Below are 20,644 nucleotides of genomic sequence, written 5' to 3' on the forward strand. Positions count from 1 at the left end.
GGGACGATCGCCAAGCCCTCGCCGGGGAAACTAAGAACAGCGACCTTCGGGGGCGAGGCCGCTGATAATCGCCCTTCCGAAGACCTCCCATCGACGCCAGCACGGTCTATTCAGCACGATTCAACGACGACAGCAGCCGAACTCAGCGACAGACTCTCGCTCGACATACCTGTTGTGCTCGACGGGCGCCACGTTAGTGCTTTATTGGACACGGGGGCTGACTACTCAATCTTGTGCGGAAAACTAGCGACGGAACTTAGAAAAGTTATCACGCCTTGGTCTGGAGCGCAAATTCGTACTGCTGGCGGGCATGTCGTCACACCGTTGGGCATGTGCACGGTCAGAGTTCAAATTCGTGGGTCCACGTTTCCTGCCAGCTGCCTAATACTCCGCGATTGTTCTCGGGACCTTATCTTGGGCGTCGACTTTCTGCGAGAGTATGGTGCCATTATAGACCTCCGGGAGCGCACAGTGACTTTTTCGACAGAAAGAGCAGCGAACAACCGCGATAATTGCCGACGTAACGCGCTTCGAGTTTACGCCGACAGTGTAACTGTACCACCACGCGCAAGTGTCATGGTAATGGTCGTATGCGACGATCTGCGTGACGGCGAAGCTGTTGCAGAGGGCAATTCCTCCCTTATGCTGACACACGGTGTATGTGCAGCCCGCAGTCTGATTATGCTTCGAGGTGGACTTTCGGCGCTCCTCGTGACGAATTTCAGCCAGGAACATCGGCACCTATTTCGTCGTACTACTATTGCTTTCGCTGAGCCCATAGCAGACGTTGCTGAATGCTGTGCGTCTGTGACGAAGGAGAACCCAGCTCAGACACTCGGCAATATCGACATCAATTCAGACCTTTCGGAGGAAAAGCAGAAAGCGCTGCGTGAGTTGCTCCTTCGGTTCAAGGAGTGCTTCGCATCTTCTTCTAAGGTACGCCAGACGTCCATCACGAGACACCGAATAATCACGTATGACGATGCTCGTCCCATACGACAACTGCCTTATCGCGTACCGGCGAAAGAGCGCAACGTGATTTATGCACAAGTGAAAGAAATGCTTGACGATGACGTCATACAACCATCCCAAAGCCCTTGGTCATCGCCGGTGGTCCTCGTCAAAAAGAAAGACGGAACGCTTCGGTTCTGCGTTGACTATGGAAAGTTGAACAACGTCACAAAAAAAGACGTTTATCCGCTTCCGCGGATCGATGATTCGTTAGATCGACTCCGGCGAACCAGGTATTTTTCATCCATAGATCTGAAGAGCGGATATTGGCAAATCGAAGTTGACGAACGAGATCGCGAAAAAACTGCCTTTGTTACCCCAGATGGACTGTACGAATTTAAAGTACTTCCATTTGGCCTGTGTTCTGCACCGGCCACATTCCAGCGAATGATGGACACTGTTCTGACGGGTCTGAAGTGGCACTGCTGTTTAGTATACTTAGATGACGTCGTCGTGTTTGCGGCGACCTTCGAAGAACATCTGAAGCGTTTAGAGGCGGTACTTGAGGCGCTCCGCTCCGCTAATCTCACACTAAAGCCAGAAAAGTGTCACTTCGGTTACGAAGAGCTGAAGTTCCTCGGGCATGTCGTGAACGCCGACGGCGTCCAGCCTGACCCTGACAAAACATCTGCTGTTGCTGCTATTCCGACTCCTCGTGACAAGAAAGCAGTACGCCGCTTTCTCGGTCTGTGTGCGTACTATCGTCGCTTCATCGCCAATTTCTCGCGCATCGCTGAACCACTCATACGCCTAACGCGAGAAGACACACCCTTTGTTTGGGCGGATGAGCAGGACGCAGCTTTCACCGAGTTAAGGCAACGCCTGCAGGAATCACCTGTCCTTGCTCACTTTGACGAGGACGCTGACACCGAGGTGCATACCGATGCCAGCAACATCGGTCTAGGCGCTGTACTCGTTCAACACCAGGAAGGCGTCGAGCGAGTCATCGCTTACGCCAGTCGCACCCTTTCACGCGCCGAGACCAACTACTCCACCTCCGAGAAAGAGTGTCTAGCGGTTGTGTGGGCCATCATGAAATTTCGGCCTTATCTCTACGGTCGCCCTTTCAAGGTGGTGACAGACCACCATTCCCTGTGTTGGTTAGCCAACTTGCGAGACCCGTCCGGGCGACTTGCTCGATGGAGTCTCCGTCTGCAGGAGTTCGATGTTACCATCGTCTACAAATCGGGCCGAAAACACGAAGATGCGGACACGTTGTCGCGCGCTCCCGTCAAAACTTGCGATAAGGACATGGACGAAGACGGCGCATTCCTTGGGGCCCTCACCGCATCAGACTTGATCATACGGCAGCGCGAGGACTCCGAAATACGCCCTCTCATCGATCACCTAGAAGGCAAGAATGCTACAATCCCACGACATATTTCTCGCAGTCTCTCGACCTTCTGCCTCCGACAGGGCGTCCTCTACAAGAAAAACTCGAGTGCCACCGACAAAGAGTATCTATTGGTAATACCTGCCGCCCTTCGTGATGACATTCTCCTAGCCTGCCATGATGAGCCCACGTCTGGACACTTGGGATTTTCACGCACTCTTGCACGAGTACGCCAGACGTACTACTGGCCCAGACTTTCTACCACGGTGAAGCGTTACGTGCAAAGCTGCCGGGAGTGTCAACGCAGGAAGTCGCCGTCTTTGAAGCCCGGGGGGTTACTCCAACCCATCGCACCACCTCGCGCGCCGTTTGATCAAATCGGCATGGATCTTCTGGGACCCTTTCCCTTGTCAGCCAGCGGAAACAAGTGGATTATAGTCGCCACGGACTATCTAACACGCTACGCCGAGACGAAAGCTGTACAACGTGCCACGGCCTACGAAGTTGCCCAGTTCTTTATCGAGCACATAGTCCTCAGACATGGTGCCCCCTCACATGTCATCACCGACAGAGGCACTGCCTTTACAGCCCAACTTATAGAGAACATATTCGAGCTGAGCTGCACGCAGCATCGCAAGGCGACTGCCTATCATCCGCAGACCAACGGACTGACGGAACGGCTAAACAAAACCATAGCTGACATGCTGTCTATGTATGTGGACGTCCAGCATAAAACATGGGATCAAGTCCTGCCGTACGTTACATTCGCGTACAACACCGCCATTCAGGAAACCACACGCTTCACACCGTTCCGTCTTGTCTACGGGCGCGAGGTCCAGACCACGCTAGACGCTATGCTCCCGCACGACACCGACGCATCACTTACTGCCGACGCCGAGCAACTTACTCAACACGCAGAGGAAGCTCGCCAACTCGCGCGCATACACATCGCGAAGCAACAGAGTACAGACGCACGACGCTACAACCTTCGACATCGGCACATCGAGTACCAGCCAGGTGACCAAGTCTGGGTGTGGACTCCAGTCCGTCGCCAAGGGTTGTCTGAGAAGCTCCTTAGTAGATACTTTGGGCCCTACAAGGTGATACGCCGCGTTAGTGAAGTGAACTATGAAGTCATTCCCGACGGTGCCGCGTCGCCTCGGCGTCGACAGCACCGCTCAGAGATAGTGCATGTTCTTCGCCTCAAGCCGTATTTCGCGCGTTAAGGCGACGGCAATCCGATATCATACGAATTCCACACTTCCTCCTTCTGGTTTAGTAAGCATCGGGTCGATGCCTTTCTTTTGGCGGGGGAGTAATGCCGCCAGGTGTCACGAGCCAGCGCTGAAAAACAAAGAAGTTGGGACTGGAACACGCGCTCAGCAAGAGACGGGCGCTGAAGTAGAAGAGGTAGAAGCTGAGGACGCCGGCTTAAATTATTGCACGCCATCTTGTTCAACCGCCTCCCTCGCCAATGCCGGGTACATCGTCTATTGTCTTTTCGTGACAATATATTCACCTTCTGCCAGCGTGGGTGTTTAGCACAGTAGCTCTAGAAAGCGGGCTAAACATCGACGCTTGCAGAAGGTCAATAAATCTGGGTAAAACACTCGGCTTGTGTGCATGGAAGTTCGAAACTTTCATACGTTCATTGGTTCTCAAGTACGAATCTCACCACCGCTCGAGTTCTTCCTCTCGAATTTATTCTATTTTTTTTGCTATAGAGCGCATCGTGTTAAGCTTTACGGACGAACCGACCGAACGACGGACAAATTTTCTTATGGTCGCTTACAGACTAAAAAGATACCGCTTTCAAGAAAATTACCGACGATTACGTTACTTCCTAATGCGAAATTTGAGCGCAGCAAATAAGCTGTTTCACCTTTTGGATAGATTGAGGCAAAGAAATCGAGCAACACATGTATGCGCTATCACATAATTTTTTTTTTCACACGTATTCCTTTAACAAAGACTCCACTAACAGTTCTTGACAGTCATGAAGGAAGCTTTGTGGTCGGAGAAATAGACTGATATATGTTCGACTTGGTACACCAATGCTTGATTCTCAAAGACGAGATCTATACAAGTGCCTCGCGAGGTTGTCACAGCCGTGGGGGAAGCAGAGGCTAAGCGCCGCCGCCGAGAAGACCCTGCCGTTCGCGCCGCCGAAGCGGAGGCTCATCGCCGCCGTCGAGAGCGACCAGCAGTAAGCGAGGCTGAAGCAGAAGCTCATCGCCGCCGCCGAGAAGACCCTGCAGTTCGCGCCGCCGAAGCGGAGGCTCATCGCCGCCGTCGAGAGCAACCAGCAGTAAGCGGAAGCGGAGGGGGGCGGCGTGTACACCCAGCGGCAAACGATGGGGGCAGAAGCGCGCGCAGCAAGCGGACAACACGATAAAGGGAGGAGGGAAGAGATAGCAGCGACTGACTGATGCCGCTGACGGCGATAGTGAGTCAACCCCAGCTATCCGCCACACAAGAACAGGGGGGGGGGACCCTTTCCTCCTCTTTCTGCATGGCGGCGATGGTGTTCTATGCAGTCACGTTATCTTGACTCTCTAGCGGCGTCAGCGGCATCCAGCGGTATCAGTCGGTCGCTGCTAGCGCTGGGGGGATGAAAGGGGGGCGGAGCTGGTTACGAGGCCGACGATGACGCCGACGACGACACGAAACCCAGGAACGGACGCCAAAGAGCTGCGCTCTAAAAGCGCGTACGCTCACGTAGTGGGGCTGGTTTGATGCCGAATGCCAACTGTCACAGCTGTTCCGGTGGCACGTGCTGTCCACCCGTACAAGCGCCAAATGTGTTCTGAATAACCACAATGTCTTCCGTGAAATTACGCAATTAGACGAAAAACCAAGCCAATTTATTTTTAGTGCAACAAATATATTGTTACACACGAGGTGTTTTAATGCAGAACCAGATGGATCTGGTTGGTAGGCGCGGTTGTTGAAGAGCGGTCTCGCGGCAGCGTGGCTAAATTCGTTCTCTTCTTTCTCTCATCTGGTTGTCTGCGCGGCAGGCGTGGTTTACGACAGGTTGTGACATTTCCCCGCTGGCAGACGAAGCCCGCCGGGCGAGTCAGTCATCTCGTGGGTTGTAACGCCTCAGGCGCCCGACGTGTGTCACGTCAGCCTTGGCCGAGCGTCGTCCACTGCTCGTGAAACGCGCAATGCGGTAGTTTACTTCGCTGAGGCGCTCCAGAATAACGTAAGGGCCGACGTAGTGGCCGAGAAACTTCAGGCACAAGCCACGCTTCCGCAACGGCGTCCAGAGCCGCACAAGATCCCCAGGATCGAAGTAAACGTGGCGGTGACGCCCGTCATAGCGTACCTTGGACCAGTCCTGCGATGCTAGGGTGCGTAGCCTAGCGAGGCGTCGCGCTTCTTCTGCTCGGCATAGCGCTTCTTCTGCTCGCGAGGCGTCGCGCTTCTTCTGCCCGTTGTCATGAATGAAGTACAGAAATATAGTGTCGAGGGTGTAGCGCGGCGGACGAGCATACAGAAGGAAAAATGGTGAGTAACCAGTGGACTCGCGTCTCGCGGTATTGAAGGCATAGGTAATGAAAGGCAAGATACTGTCCCAATTCTTGTGTGCTGAATCGACGTACATGGACAGCATGTTGGCAACCGTTCTGTTCATGAGCTCGACCAGACCATTAGTTTGTCGATGGCAGGGTGTAGAATGGCGGAAGCTACATGAACACACACGAAGGGTTTCTTCAACGACGTCCGCGGTAAACTGTCACCCACGATCGCTGATTACTATGTGAGGAGGTCCATGCCGGAGTATAACGTTAGCCAGCAAGAAGATAGAAACTTCTGTAGCTGTGGCCGATGGCAATGCGGCGGTCTCACAATAGCGGGTGAGGTGATCTACGCAAACGATAACCCAACAATTACCCTTGGAGGATCGCGGTAAAGGGCCCAGAAGATCTATACCAACTTGCTCAAAGGGGACGTTAGAAGGGGGAACTGGTTGAAGCAGGCCATGTGGCGCTTGTGGCGGACGCGTGTAGCGCTGGCATTGAGAGCAGCTGGCGACGTACCGTTCGATATCTTTCCGCATCTTAGGCCAGTAAAAACGTTCTTGAGCCCGGTAGAGTGTACGTGTGGAACCAAGATGACGGGAAGTTGGGTCATCGTGCATGGCGTGTAATACTTGGTGGCGAACGTTCTTGGGGACAACTAAGAGGTAGCGTGCACCGGTGGTCGGGTAGCTCTTCTTATACAGCGCGCCACCATCACGTAGGCGAAAGCGACTGCCTGCAGGTGGCTCCTGTGCTGCCGCGAAGAGCGGTTGTAAGCTCTCGTCCTTGTGCTGCTCGGATTTGACGGTACCCATATCCGGAAATTCTGAGGACACAAAAGCGATGTATTCATCAAAATTGTCCGCATAACATTCAGTTGTTTGAAGTGGCATCCGAGAGAGACAATCAGCGTGAGCATGTCGCGGCCACTTTTGTAGCAAATAACGAAATAGTATTCCTGTAGACGGAGGGCCCAGCGCACTGTCGTCCTGAGGGATCCCGCAGATTCACAAGCCAGCATAGCGAATGATGATGTGTTATCATAGTGAAGGGGCGCCCATAAAGATACGAATGAAACCGTTGCACGGCGAAATGACCGCCAGACACTCTTGTTCGGTGACTGTGTAGTTGCGCTCGGAGCGGCTCAAGGACTGGCTAGCGTAAGAGATCACGTGCTCGCTGACGCCAACACGCTGAACTAGCACAGCACCGATGCCTACGCCGCTGGCATCGGTGTGAATCTCAGAAGGTGATGAAGGATCAAAGTGGCGAAGAATTGGTTAGGATGTCAACAGGAACTGGAGCTGGCGAAATGATGAGTCGCAATCTGCAGTCCACTCAAAGGGAACGCCTTTTTGGAGAAGGCGTGTAAGGGGATGAGCCATGTCAGCAAACCGGGGAATGAATCGGCGAAAATAGGAGCACAAGACCAAGAAACTTCTTAACTACTTGACAGAGTTGGGTACTCTAAATGCTTCTACGGCCGCAGTCTTTTGTGGATCTGGTCGGATGCCTTCTTTAGCGACCAGATGGCCTAGCACAAGAGTTTGTCGCTCCCCAAAACGGCATTTTTTTTAATTGGGCACAAGACCCGCTTTCTCCAAGCAGTTCAAGACCAAATCCAAACGTTTGTTGTGTTCACTAAACGTTCGCCCGAAGATCACAATGTCGCCTAAGTAGCACAGGCAAACTTCCCATTTTAAGCCGCGTAATATCGTGTCCATGAACCTTTCGAACGTTGCGGGCGCGTTACACAACCCGAAAGGCATCACGTTAAACTCGAATAGTCCGTCGGGTGTGACAAATGCTGTCTTTTCTCTGTCGTCCTTGTGTATAGAAATTTGCCAGTAACCTGACCGCAAATCGATTCAGGAAAAGTAAGATGCCGCAAAGAGACAGTCGATTGCGTCGTCAATTCGTGGGAGCGGATATACATCTTTTCAGTAACGGCGTTTAGGCGACGGTAATCAACACAGTACCGCCACGTACCGTCTTTCTTCTTCACCAATATCACGGGGGCTGCCCAAGGACTGGATAATTCTCGAATGACGCCTTTGCATAGCATTTCTTGGACCTGATCGCTGATTATCTTGCGTTCTGACGGGGATACACAATAGGGTTTTGTCGGATTGGCTGGACGGCTTCTGTGTTGATGAGGTGACGAGTTCTCTACGCAGTAATTGATGGCGGGCCATCGTGCTGCGCAAAGTCGAATACCGAGGTATGTTTCATAAGCAGGGCCATCAAAACTCCACGCTCGTGATCGCTGAGTGACTTATCAATCATGTAAAGTACCTTCGAGCTCCGGGGGCTCGAGACACTGGTTGCTCCTCCATCGGGGAACTCTGTAAGTACTGCCACGGATACGGGCGAGTCTTCCTGAAAGTGGCAATCTTTAGGCCTTGAGGTCGGACTGCCGCTTCACTGGAACAGTTTAGCGCCCACAGCCCCGCGCATACATCGGTCACTGAGACCACGCAGTGCGGAACTAACACATTTTTCTTGAGGCAGTTCCGATGTACAGGTTCCACTGCAGCGTCGAACGAGATAGGAGTCGGAGATGAACAAGCGACGGCAACATGCATCGCGGATAAGGCGGGCACAACTGTACCCTCAGACACGCACAACACACTCTCCGGGCAAGCTTCATCTTCAAAGAGCACAGGTGAAACACTGGTGTCGACACTGAGTTCTCCCGTCCGGCAGTCAACATTCGCACCACACAATTGCAAAAAGTCAATCCACAGAATCACGTCATGCAAGGAGCGAGGAAGAACAGTAAACTCTGTATTAAAAGCTTTCCCACCCAAAAACACATCCACGTTACACACACCAGCAGGGTATAATGATTCACCACTGACTCCACGGAAACTTGTGCACTGGTCCCAACGAAACATAACCTTGTGTCCCAGAAGGCCTTTAAACCCCACACTCATGACCGAGGCAGTTGCTCCCGTGTCGAATAAAGCCATTGTAGAGATCCCATCAATCGGTACATGAACCTTATTCTTTAGCATGAAAATAGTTGGAGGAAGTTGAGTCGGCAGCACACATTTTCCAGCGACCTCACCTCCATCGGCCGCGCTGGCTTGTTTCCCGGCGGGGGCGACACCAAACGGCGCCGAGGCAATGGGGACGTGAATCGCGGCCGAGGGGATGGTGATCGGGAGGCTCGGAAGGCTGGTGGTGGCATCAGAGTACGGTCGGAGGCAGGGGAGCGGTAGCGATTCCGGGTTCTTTCTTCTCCAAAGTAGGTCTCCTGGGTGGTGCATTGGTCCTCTCGAAAGTGGCTTCCTGAAGCGGAGTCTCCTGGCCACTGAGTGCGCAGTGTACGACCGCTAGACCGCATAGTCGGCCCTGACGATTCGTAGTTTGATGCTCGGCGTCGGCTACAGTACCTAGCTATATGGCCAGGCATGCCGCAGCAGTAACACACTGGCGAAGGGCGAACTTCAGAATGCGGATTGAAGTATTCTGCCGAAGACATCGGTTGAGGGTAACGAGGCTCTTCCCCTTGAAAGTCGTAGGTAGCGGCGAGTCTTCGTGTACGAAAGTTGCGTGGGCGTGGATGAAAACGTTGAGGGGGCGAATCATTGCGCGGTGGTTCGGTCGTAATGTAATGCCGTTCGTCTCTGGAGCCGTTAAGATTCGCGACGCTCACAGAGTCGTTCCAAGTATCCGAAGGGGGTTCCCAAAGAGTGTCTCGGAAAACGGAGGAGCTGCAACGTGGCGCCGCATAACGTACCTGTTCGTCATGTCGCTGGAGCTCCTCGCGGACTATCTGGCGGATGGCGGACGAAAGGTGTGGGAGCGGAGGACTCGTGTCAACACTTGCTACAGCCGTTACTTTGGCCAGCCGTCCAAACTTTGGTGTAATTCGGCGATTCTTCAGCGCCTAGAACGTATGGCAGTGCCGTATCAGTTCTGATGCAGTGTGCAAGATCTCTTTACCAATGAGGAAGTTGTACACGTCTTCCACTATTCCTTTTACCACGTGCCCCACTTTATCTTCCTCTGTCATTTGAGGGTTGACGGTTCGGCACAGCTTCTAAATTTCTTCGATATAGGTAGCGCAAGTCTCGCCGGGTACCTGAGCTCTCTGGGCTAATTTGAGTTCACCACGTTTCCTCTTTGCGTCCGAGTCACCGAAACACTTTTTGATCTCCTCAACGAAGCGTGTCCATGTAGTTAGCATGTCCGTGTGGTTTTCATACCATACCAACGCCGTGCCGGCCAAGAAGAAAACAATGTTCCTAAGCTGACTGGCAGCGTTCCAGTTATTGTATTGGCTTACCCTTTCGTAATGGGTCAGCCACTCATCCACATCTTCCTCTGTCTTCGCCGAGAACGTGCGTGGCTCTCGGTAGTGCTGAATAGGGACTGGGCTTGCCAAGGCACTGCTGGTGAGGGTATTTTGCTCTGTGGCCATGATTGAGCGCGACGGCGAAAGTCCGGCGAGGCGACGGCTACGGCGTAGCTCTTGTACTGGTGGCTCCATTGTAGGTCGTGGGAGTTACCCCGCACCTCCACCAAATGTTACACACGAGGTGTTTTAATGCAGAACCAGATGAATCTGGTTGATAGGCGCGGTAGTTGAAGAGCGCTCTCGCGGTAGCTTCGCTAACGTCGTTCTCTTCTTTCTTTCATCTGGTTGTCTGCGCGGCAGGCGTGCTTTATGACAGCTTGTGACGATATGTTGTCTAGCACACTATTCCTTTATTAAAGCGAGAACTTTTCTTGAAGCGTTTAGTTATTCACTTTTTTGACAAATATTTTTGATGGTTTCCGCACATTTCTTTTTAAATTGTGCGAAATTGAGCAAGCTGAGAAAAAAAGTTGAACGCCTAAATAAAACGATTCTTCCAAAAGTCCCTAGATTTTACCTTTTCCTCATAGATGCAAGAAACCTAATCAGAAAAAGTGCTGTGACTGCCAGCAAAACAAATTTCTCTGTTCTCATGTGTGACGGTCAGCGCTCCCGAGGTACACCGCCCCTTAATGTCACATTGCTTCACGTTAAATTAGAAAGAAAGAAATGAGAGCGTTAAAGAGTGGTAGGATTTTTCGCATGCTTCTGGGAAGTAGAGTGTACTTCGGCCCACCAAAGAGAGAGAGAGAGAGAGAACTAAACAATACAGGCTCTGTATCTGTCTGTTGGGTAGCCAAAGGGGATAACAGAACACATACACAATTTCAATACATATATTATTCGAACTTTCGAACACGAATCGAAGATTGCCTACTGAGTATTGGCATTCACAATTTCTCGCTTTTCTTCGGATTGAAAAAGCAAAAGAGAAAGTACCAAGAGAAACCCTAATTATTGTTTTGTAAAAAAAGCAACACATGGCGTGCATTCTGCTGAAGCCTAATTAACTCTTTTGGTACACGTGTAAACATAAAACTGCATTTTTAAGGACGGGGCATTCACACGTGTTTTACAACACCATATGACTTTCTTCAAAAAAAAACTGGACCGATTACAGGTAAACTCTTTCAACTGTTTGTGCATTGTATTCCTATCTACCGGAACAAAAGTTATTTCCCATTCTTTATGTTTGCAAGCGAAAACAATCCGGAAGTTATTTTTTGGCTAAAAGTGTGAGCAAGATTTTCCCTAAGTGTTGCCTGCGCAAACACAATTCTATGAAGCTGTTTAGAGATATTGCATATGAATCTAAAATAACTTCAAAATTGACAAGGTCGTTCAATCATTCATTTCGTAAACGAGGTTCACTGAAAAAGAATGCTGCGTCTGAAATTTCGTACTGAACCACATAAACTATTGAAGGCACCACCGGTTGATGAACCTAAACATAACCTAAACAGTCACACGCATCAGCACCCAGAACTTCGCGTCAACTGTCGTATTTATTTAGAATGCCAAAACCGAGTCAATTATTTACCATACGACCCATATTACAAAGAGAGGTCCACATACCGAAACATAGGCTACCATTTTTGAGGCGATTTGTCTCTGTTTGTGTAACTCGTATCCCACAGTGTATTATTGCATCTGTAAAGCCCCATTATTGACTTTGAGCCTCCTTTGTACTGTGGCAATTAGTGAAGGATTATGGCGCTCGCCATAGTGGTAGGCCGCAGTTTAACTTTGGTCACATGGGGATTTGTACAGGAACCTAAAGCACCGAAAACGAGTGTCATAGCATTTTTCTTGCACCGAAACGCGGTCACCGCCACCGTGAATCACTGTTGCCCACTGTGTTCTCAGGATAATACACGTAACCAACTTAGCCACCACAGGTTTAATGAACAAACATCAGAGGTTTCTTATTTGTGAGGATACAGAACCAGCTTACATTGAGAAAGGGGCGGAAATAAAGCATGGTTAGGTGCAGTGCGAAGCCCTCTCTACTTGACGTGATGCTACCCTTTTCTGGGAAAATCATTTCTGAGAGAAGAAATGTTCGTGCTGTCAATCGTGCTCACTGTACCGTTGTATGAAGCATCGAGATTGCGGAAGTCATATACAGTTACCAAAAGCTCGATTGGCTTGGAAACTGACGCCTGTAAGTCGTCCAATGTTTTCACTGTGCGAGCTCAATGCAGTGTGTTGCAAATGGGTCGCAAGCCCCAAGGGTAGCGTTGGCCTGGCAAAGGATGAGTGGACTGCTAACAGAACAACTTGTTTATTCTCGCATCGCAAAAGAGCAGCCGGTCAGGTCGACCGAAGTGGAGCAACGGGAGAGGACGTTACTTGACGGAAGAATTCGAAGCCTCTCTCCTGGCGTCCGGGGCAGCTGCTTTTATACTCTCGGAGTCGAGGGCAAGAAGGAACGCCTCGATAGAGGCGCAAGTGACGGCGGCGCCCGGACACGTTGTGACAAGAAGTGACGCATCCGTCGGGCCGGCGCCGGTCAGACCTCCTCGCTTCACAGTTGGGGAGATGCTCTCCCCGGCTGCCGCGCTTTGACAATAGTGGGCACGAACATGTACACACACACACACACACACACACGAAGACACGTGGCATTGAAACATGCCTGGACGTGCTTGGAGGAGGCGTTGGGACAGCGCTGAACTGGCCAAAATGTCCGCCGCTGTGAACGAAGCCCCGGCGTCCGTTGCATCCGCGCCGGCTAGACCGCACGTCGGAGGCGAAACGTAACATACCGCCCCGCCGGGAGAAGGAGATCCCGATGGTCAGGGGACTGCATCCGCTGTCCGGAGGGATGTCGCTCGATGATACTCATAAGCGAAGTCGGTCGTCCCTCGGCGTTTCTTGAGCGCAGCGCACAGAGAAGGCCTCGTTCTCATGTTCAGGTTCACACAGGACACTGCAAAGTAACTTCGGGAGAGTTGCCATTTTTGTTATCGTTCCCAGCAAGCGTTAGAACTACGCCGAAACTCAACCGCTCAGTCAGCAAGTACGGCACAACCCTCACTAAGCCCTGCCAGGCTCTTTCCCCTTTTATACCACTGCCTAGTTCCTTACAGTAGTCTAGGAGCACTCAGAACGCGTCCACAAATTGGAAAATTGCACTAGAAAGCACGTCATGACTTTGAAACCCTAAACAAAAGCATATGTTAAAAATACCGCCTCATGAAGAAAAACATCACTAACAAACAACTTTGAGGCTCATTCCTACGTTAGGGGCCTCGACTTATGCTATCGGCGTTACCGTTGAGACTCCCCTTTGTGTAACGCACCTCAAAGGAATAGTGTTGCAAAGCGAGGCTCCAGCGCAGGAGGCGGCCATTTTTGGAAGAGATGGTCTGCAGCCATTGGAGATGGCAGTGATCCGTCCCGAAGCATGCGAAGCGGAGACCGCAGTGAGCGACCGTACACCAGCTCAGCTGGCGAAAACCCCGTAGTCGCATGCGGCGCGGTCCTTAATGCAAACATCACCCCAGGCAGACACAGCTCCCAGTCAGTTTGTTGTTCAAACCACAATGCTCTCAACACGCGCTTCATGACGGAGTGGAGCTTCCCAAGGAAATTCGACTGTGGGTGGTACACTGAGCTGTGTAACAGCTTTACCTCACACCTTTCGAGAAAGGCTGTCGTCAAAGCGCTAGTAAACACTGTGCCCTGATCTGACTGGATTTCCGCAGAAAAACCAACTCGCGCAAATATGGACAGTAGTGCATTTACTATCTCAACTGAGCTGAGTTCTTTAAGCGACCCTGCTACAGGAAACTGTCGCTGGGCAGATCACAGTCAAAATGTGTCTGTACCCCGTGGTTGTTACCGGCAGAGGTCCCACTGTATCAATAACGAGCCGTCTAAAAGGCTCCGTAATGATAGGTACCAACTTCAACGGCGCCCTCGATTTGTCCCCTGGTTTGCCCACCCGCTGACAGGTGTCACATGTCCTCACAAAGTGTTCTGCGTCACGAAAACACCCTGGCCAATAGAACTCTTGCAAGAGACGGCCCTTAGTCTTCTTAACTCGTAGGTTTCCGGACCACGAACCCCCATGCGACAAGCGCAACAGATCCTGACGGTAGCACTGAGGCACGATCAGCTGATCGAACTCCACTCCCCTGCGGTCTAGATAGTTACGGTACTGGACCCCACTTCTTTCCACAAAACGAGCATTTTTCTTGGCGATACATTCCTTGACATTGCAGCGCATGTTTTCTAGGCTGCCATCCTTTTTTTGCTCGGTTATCAAAGCCGACCAGCTGACTTTTAGCAACCTATTAAGTCCATCTGACGTAGGCGCGACGAGCAAATCTGCAGATAGCTCTTCTAACCTTCCCATGTCGGGCATTTGCTCTCCAGTACCTGGTGCCTTCAACGCTACAGGCTCAATGTTATTCAGTTCTGACATGCTCTGAATATCAGCTTGCTGCGACTCCGACCCTTTCTCAATGTTGGACAACGTCGGCCCCGCAACTACCGCCTTTGCAGAGAGCTCCCGAACTCTTGATCTGGTTAAGGCCTGAACGCTAGCCTCACCAAACAGCCCCTTCTAGCGCAGGAGGTGATCGGACCTGTTCGAAAATAGGTACGGGTACTGGAGAGGCAGCATACATGACACTGCGGCCTCCGTCTCAAGCGCTCCGAAAGGTCCTTCAATAAGCACTTTTGCTACGGGCAGACACACGCTAATGGCTTCCACGGCTTGCTTGATCCATGCGCACTCACCCGTGAACATGTCGGGTTCTATGTAAGAGGGGTGAACTACATCCATTGCAGCTGCGGAATCACGAAGCACTCGGCATTCTTTCCCGTTCATGAAGAGGTCTCGCATGTAAGGCTCGAGAAGCTTCATGTTCGCGTCAGTGCTGCATAATGACAAAAGCACGACTTCTGTTTTTGTTTCTCGACACTGCGCCGAAAAGTGACCCGGCTTCTGGCCCGTATAACACACGCTCGCTTGCCTCGTCTCGAACCGCTTTCTGCGTTCGGCTTCGGCTGCGGCCGTCTCCTTACGCTCGGTTGGACTGCTTTCACTCGCATCCGCACTACGTGTGTCCCCCCTTGCTCTCATGGGCGTGAACTTCGGCCACTGAAACTTGGAGCCTAATTCACCCTTTTGACCGTCCTTAGCTTTGCGAGCCCGACGCGTCGCAAGCTCCTCGGCTAGCTCGGCGGCTTTAGCCATCGTACTAACATCTGGCTTATCCAAGACCCAGTACTGCACGTTCTCAGGTAACCGACTATAAAACTGTTCCAGCCCGAAACATTGCAGAACTTTCTCGTGGTCACCAAACGCTTTCTGTTCTTTGAGCCACTCCTGCATGTTTGACATAAGCCTGTAGGCAAACTCTGTATATGACTCACTTCTGCCTTTCTCATTTTCCAGAAACTTCCGACGGAACGCCTCCGCGGACAGCCTGTACTTTTTTAGCAGACTCGATTTCACTTGCTCGAAATCCTCTGTCTCCTCTCTCTTCAAGCGAGCGACTAGATCGTCCGCCTCGCCGGGTAACAAAGTGAGCAAGCGCTGTGGCCACGTTTCCCGAGAGACCCCTGCTTCTCGCACGTTCGCTCAAAGTTAATTAGGAACAAACCAATGTCCTCTCCAAGCTTAAACGGCCGCATCAGGTCAGTCATATTGAACGATACTCGTTCTCCTGCACCGCGTGCCTGACTTCCATTTCGAGCGCGTTCCATCTCTGCCTCGAGACGCTTCATTTCGAAAGCGTGTTGACGGTCGCACTCCTCTTTTTCTTTCTCTTTTTGCTCTTTACATTCGCGCTCGTCTTTCTCTTTTTCCTCTTTACGTTCGCGCTCCTGTCTTTCTCTTTTTGCCGTCTCCCTCTCCTCAATAGTCTCAAGGCATTCCGACAGCTCGTCATCCTCAGCTTCTAACTCAAGAATAGCCCTTAGCAGTTCTGGTTTTCTGAGTTTGTCTGAGACATCCAGACCCAACTCTCTTGCAAGCTCCAGCAATTTCGGTTTGCGCAACGACTTCCAATCCATGGCTGCTCTGAATGCTGCTTTCTCTACTGCCTACTATTGTCTCGCCGCAAACTAACCAGGCAGCAACGTCAACCACAATTACCAGCTCTGTTTCTAACACTAACAAAAGCCTGGCAAAACTCTGAAGAAGAAAGTCCCGCATTCACCAAACCTCGCCGCCAAGAATTCAGCGCAGTCGTTCCGCTGCAGGCAACCAGTCATCACACAGGGCTCGTTGCACTGCTCCCGGATGGTCGTGGTGCTGCTCAGCATGCAGTCAACCGCATAGCTTCGCTGCTGGCCTCAGTTGTCGCCATCTAACTGCTGGCAAACAGTTGTTGCAAATGGGTCACAAGCCCCAAGGGTAGAGTTGGCCTGACGGCCTGGGGCACAGCTGGAAGCATCCGAAGGTCCTGGCAAAGGATGAGTCGACTGCTAACAGAACAACTTGTTTATTCTCGCATCGCAAAAGAGCAGCCGGTGAGGTCGACCGAAGTGGAGAAACGGGAGGGCACGTTACTCGACGGCAGAATTCGAAGCCTCTGTCTTGGCGTCCGGGGGCAGCTGCTTTTATACTCTCGGAGTCGAGGGCAAGAAGGAACGCCTCGATAGAGGCGCACGTGACGGCGGCGGCCGGACACGTTGTGACAAGAAGTGACGCATCCGCCGGGCTGGCGCCAGTCAGACCTCCTCGCTTCACAGTTGGGGAGCTCCTCTCCCCGGCTGCCGCGCTTTGACAAGCGTGGGCACCAACATGTACACACACACACACACACACACACACACACACACACACACACACACACACACACACACACACATACACACACACACACACACGAAGACACGTGGCATTGAAACATGCCTGGACGCGCTTGGAGGAGGCGTTGGGACAGCGCTGAACTGGCCAAAATGTCCGCCGCTGTGAACGAAGCCCCGGCGTCCGTTGCATCCGCGCCGGTTAGACCGCACGTCGGAGGCGAAACGTAACAAGTGTAAGAAATTGGCGTGAAATTGAGGCTTCGTCAGTGGCGTTACTGGTGGCTGGAAAATTCAACTGTAGTTTATGGTTCAAGGGGAAATGAATGCCATATCTCAAGAAAGTTAGATATGACACTTTTGTTTGAGATTTGCGATGCGTCCTTCATGATCTAGGCGCTGAGAGACAATCGGAATGCGTCCGTGATTTACAAGTGGCACGTTATTTCCGAAGAGCGCGTCTTCGAAGTGGGTATCGCAAAGGTGTAGACTGCACGGAACTTTGTTGGTTAAGCGCTGAAATCGTTGCGCCTTGTTTCAAAGACCGAGAGGAATCTGTAGGAGATTCGCATGCCATTACAGTTTGATGGTCTATATGTATACGAGGACAGCGTCCATCTCCGAAATTATAGTCGCCCCGCAGTTGCCTGCAATGCTTTTGAATACGTGTGCGATGGTACAAGTGTCAAGAATGGTAACACGGCTGAGAGTTCCGCAATCGGCATTCTGAAAGAGTACATTTTTATTCTATGCACAGAGATGAGCACCAAAAGCTGTTCGAGGATCATGTGGTGCCGGCGCCAGGTTGTGTTGCAACTCATTCTGTGGTTCGTTGAATGTTTTATTTCAACGCTGGTGCACATGGTCGTGGATAGGCTGACCGTTAGAGTTTTAAGAGTGCAGAAAATTGTCAGTGATTTTATTGCCCTGGCACGTTGACGGCATCACATAACCACACTTGAGTAGATCTGCCGATAAAGAACGTGAAACAGGACGTTTTGATAGCAAAGGAAAGCTGCACCAATGCTGGCGCATTGAAGTTCAGCAGCAGTAAACAGTTATTGAAAGAGACAGAATGGGATAGGTTTAGACTCAGCGACTTACCATTGTCAGATGTCATATTGCTGTCTTGACAGCTTTGAGGGAGAACTTTAAAAACGTCTGCGGTGGGCAGCCGTGGGCAGTAGGACACTTACTTTGGATACTGTGTCCAACAAGATGCGGTCTGAAGGGACGCACCCAGAAGCGATTTGGTGGCACATAGGTGGGGCAGAGGGCAGTAATGGGACTTACCTAACTCGTGGGACTGCGGAGGAACGCACTTGCAGGGTCATGTCATCGAAACAGCGATGTTACCGGCACAGCCTGACGGCGAGAGAACTGGTCCCAGCACGGCGTAGGTTGCATAAACGTTTTTTTTTCTGAATGAACACACACAGATTGCGTAAAGTCAACAAGACAGGACACGTCTTAGCCTAGCTCTACCGCTGGATCCCCGCATCTGTGAGCTTCGATGGCCAAGATGGAAGATGCCGAAAGGTTCATAAGCTCGTGCGTGAAATCTGCAAGATTACAGAGGGCAATATCATCGCCTGCCGCTAAGATAAAGAATGTCTTCAAATTATTCGGAAAGAGCTGACGCAGAAGTTATATATCGGTGTTGTTAGCTCTTTGAAGAAGTAGGCATTGCATGTAGACCTTTAACCACGCTGTTGTGTTGCGACAAAGCTTTTCTTCTGCGAGTAATTGCTGAAGACACTTCCGATCGAAAACTGAATGCAGTTAGCCATGGGTTTTTTCACGTCCTATAGCGTGAAGTCTTTTACCGAGGATTAACATTCGAATATTATTCATATCTAAGGAATGAATATCCTGAATGCTCTCGCGCTGTTCGGTATACTAAAATGGGCAACTAAAACAACAGAAATTACTATATATTCGCATGTTTTCCCCACAAAACAAGCACAGGCTTGATATGTGTTCTGACTCATCAAACAAAAAGTCTGTAGAATAGTTGGCATTGCAGAGATACCAATTTGAAATGTATGCGCCTGGATGGATGCAGTCGCACAAGTCTTTTGGAGTGTTTGGTTGTACTCGTTCAAAGCGCCATGCACAAAGTGTTGTTTACTGAGTTAGGAAAGGCGACACGCTGAGGCGTTTTTCGCTCTGACCGTGCATGAGGTAAATATCAGCATTCTTCTCCCATTGGGGCCACTTCTTTATTTGTCTCAGATTTGGCATGTCGAAGAATCGCCATAATACAAGTGGTTCAGGGTAGCTTAGGCGGCCTCGGACTGGCGTATGGCACTGAGTTCACTAATTTGGGCAATGATATTAGCAAGTAACTTGGTCAGAATGTAGAAATAGCGCATCTCTTGAGAGTTTAACTGCTGTGCAGAAAACTTGCCCAGGCCCGTAGGAACCAGAGGACAAGATTTGACAAGCCCGAAAGAGGAAATTGAATTTGAACTATAGGTGGAAGCAGCACTGGAGCTGCCTTGACTGTGTAACGGGCAGAACGCGTACCCTCGTTTATTGCCCCAGGCTAACACTAATGTGTTCTACAATATAATCAGCGTAGCAACACAAAACAAAGCTTAAGTAGCACGTGTTTCCAAGGATACATGGCCTTCTAAACCGCCTCGATTTTCGTCAAACATCACATAGCAGTCACATTACAGTTTCATCAGATGCCGACAGGTTAGTGTTGTTTGACCAAGTGAATGCGTGCATTTGGGGCATTTGTATTATTGTGCAAAGGGTTGGCTAGTCTTGAATAGTAACAATAAAACTTCCTTGTTTTTCAGGGTCGACTGTACGTATGCTTACAAACTTACACAGAATCTTTCATTATATTCTTTATTTTTTCATAAGTTAGCATGAAGAATGAGAAAGGTAATGCTCTTACTTTTTTACCTTGTTTCGTATTCAAAGCTTCTCAGCATAACTAGAGGTGTAAGCTTTTAGATTAAGGATAACACAGAGCGAGCATATGCTAAAATGAGAGAAAAGAGCATTCTTTTATTTCTTCCGTAGATAATGACAGTGCTTGGATACGGAGAAAGTCACAAAATTATTACACAGGCCAAAGAGATTGTAAGCAGTATGTCTATGGCATCCTGTTATTGTAACTCTGCATTAGTGGCCTCTGGTAATGTCTATTCGCATCATAATTACACTGCGTACATCTAACGTTGACGTGCTACTAAACAATTCCCCTCACGTCACCTAACGGCTTTTTCAGTGGGCCGCAGAGAATTACTTGTTATTCTGAAACGAGACCACGATGGGGTGCTAACAGCGATACAGCAGCCATACACTTTAGCAAAATAACCAGTTGTCTCGCCTAACCTAGTGAAAAGGCGTGCGAATCAGGAGTGGCGACGTTGGATACCTTTAGTTAAGTTATTTTTTAATTAGTATTTCAGCTCCTAAACATTTTGTAGGCTGCACTCTACACATAACATTTGCTGAAACGTGGGCCTGCTTGCTCGTAGTGTATGGTACATCGCATATTTAATGTTCCTTACTTGCCCCAAATTTTCGATGAATTGAGAGTAATTGATAAAGGGAAAATCAGACATCCACCAGTTCGTATCAATTGCTACAAAGGAAACCGATACGGGTTCCTCGAAA

General features: G+C 50.5%; 1 long non-coding RNA gene across 5 annotated transcripts in view; it reads left to right on the plus strand.

The window, feature by feature from the left end:
* The window catches only part of LOC142568158 (uncharacterized), a 66,789-nt gene extending 46,783 nt beyond the window's left edge, over positions 1–20,006 (plus strand). For 3 of the 5 annotated variants that reach the window (XR_012825377.1, XR_012825379.1, XR_012825380.1), the window contains exon 6: positions 19,816–20,006. This is a non-coding gene — a long non-coding RNA (uncharacterized LOC142568158). The remainder of the gene's footprint in view (positions 1–19,815) is intronic. The other 2 variants (XR_012825376.1, XR_012825378.1) reach the window with 2 other exon arrangements.
* The last annotated feature ends 638 nt before the right edge of the window (positions 20,007–20,644 follow it).

Source organism: Dermacentor variabilis, unplaced genomic scaffold, assembly GCF_050947875.1.
Source record: "Dermacentor variabilis isolate Ectoservices unplaced genomic scaffold, ASM5094787v1 scaffold_17, whole genome shotgun sequence".
Taxonomy (NCBI): Eukaryota; Metazoa; Arthropoda; class Arachnida; order Ixodida; family Ixodidae; genus Dermacentor; species Dermacentor variabilis.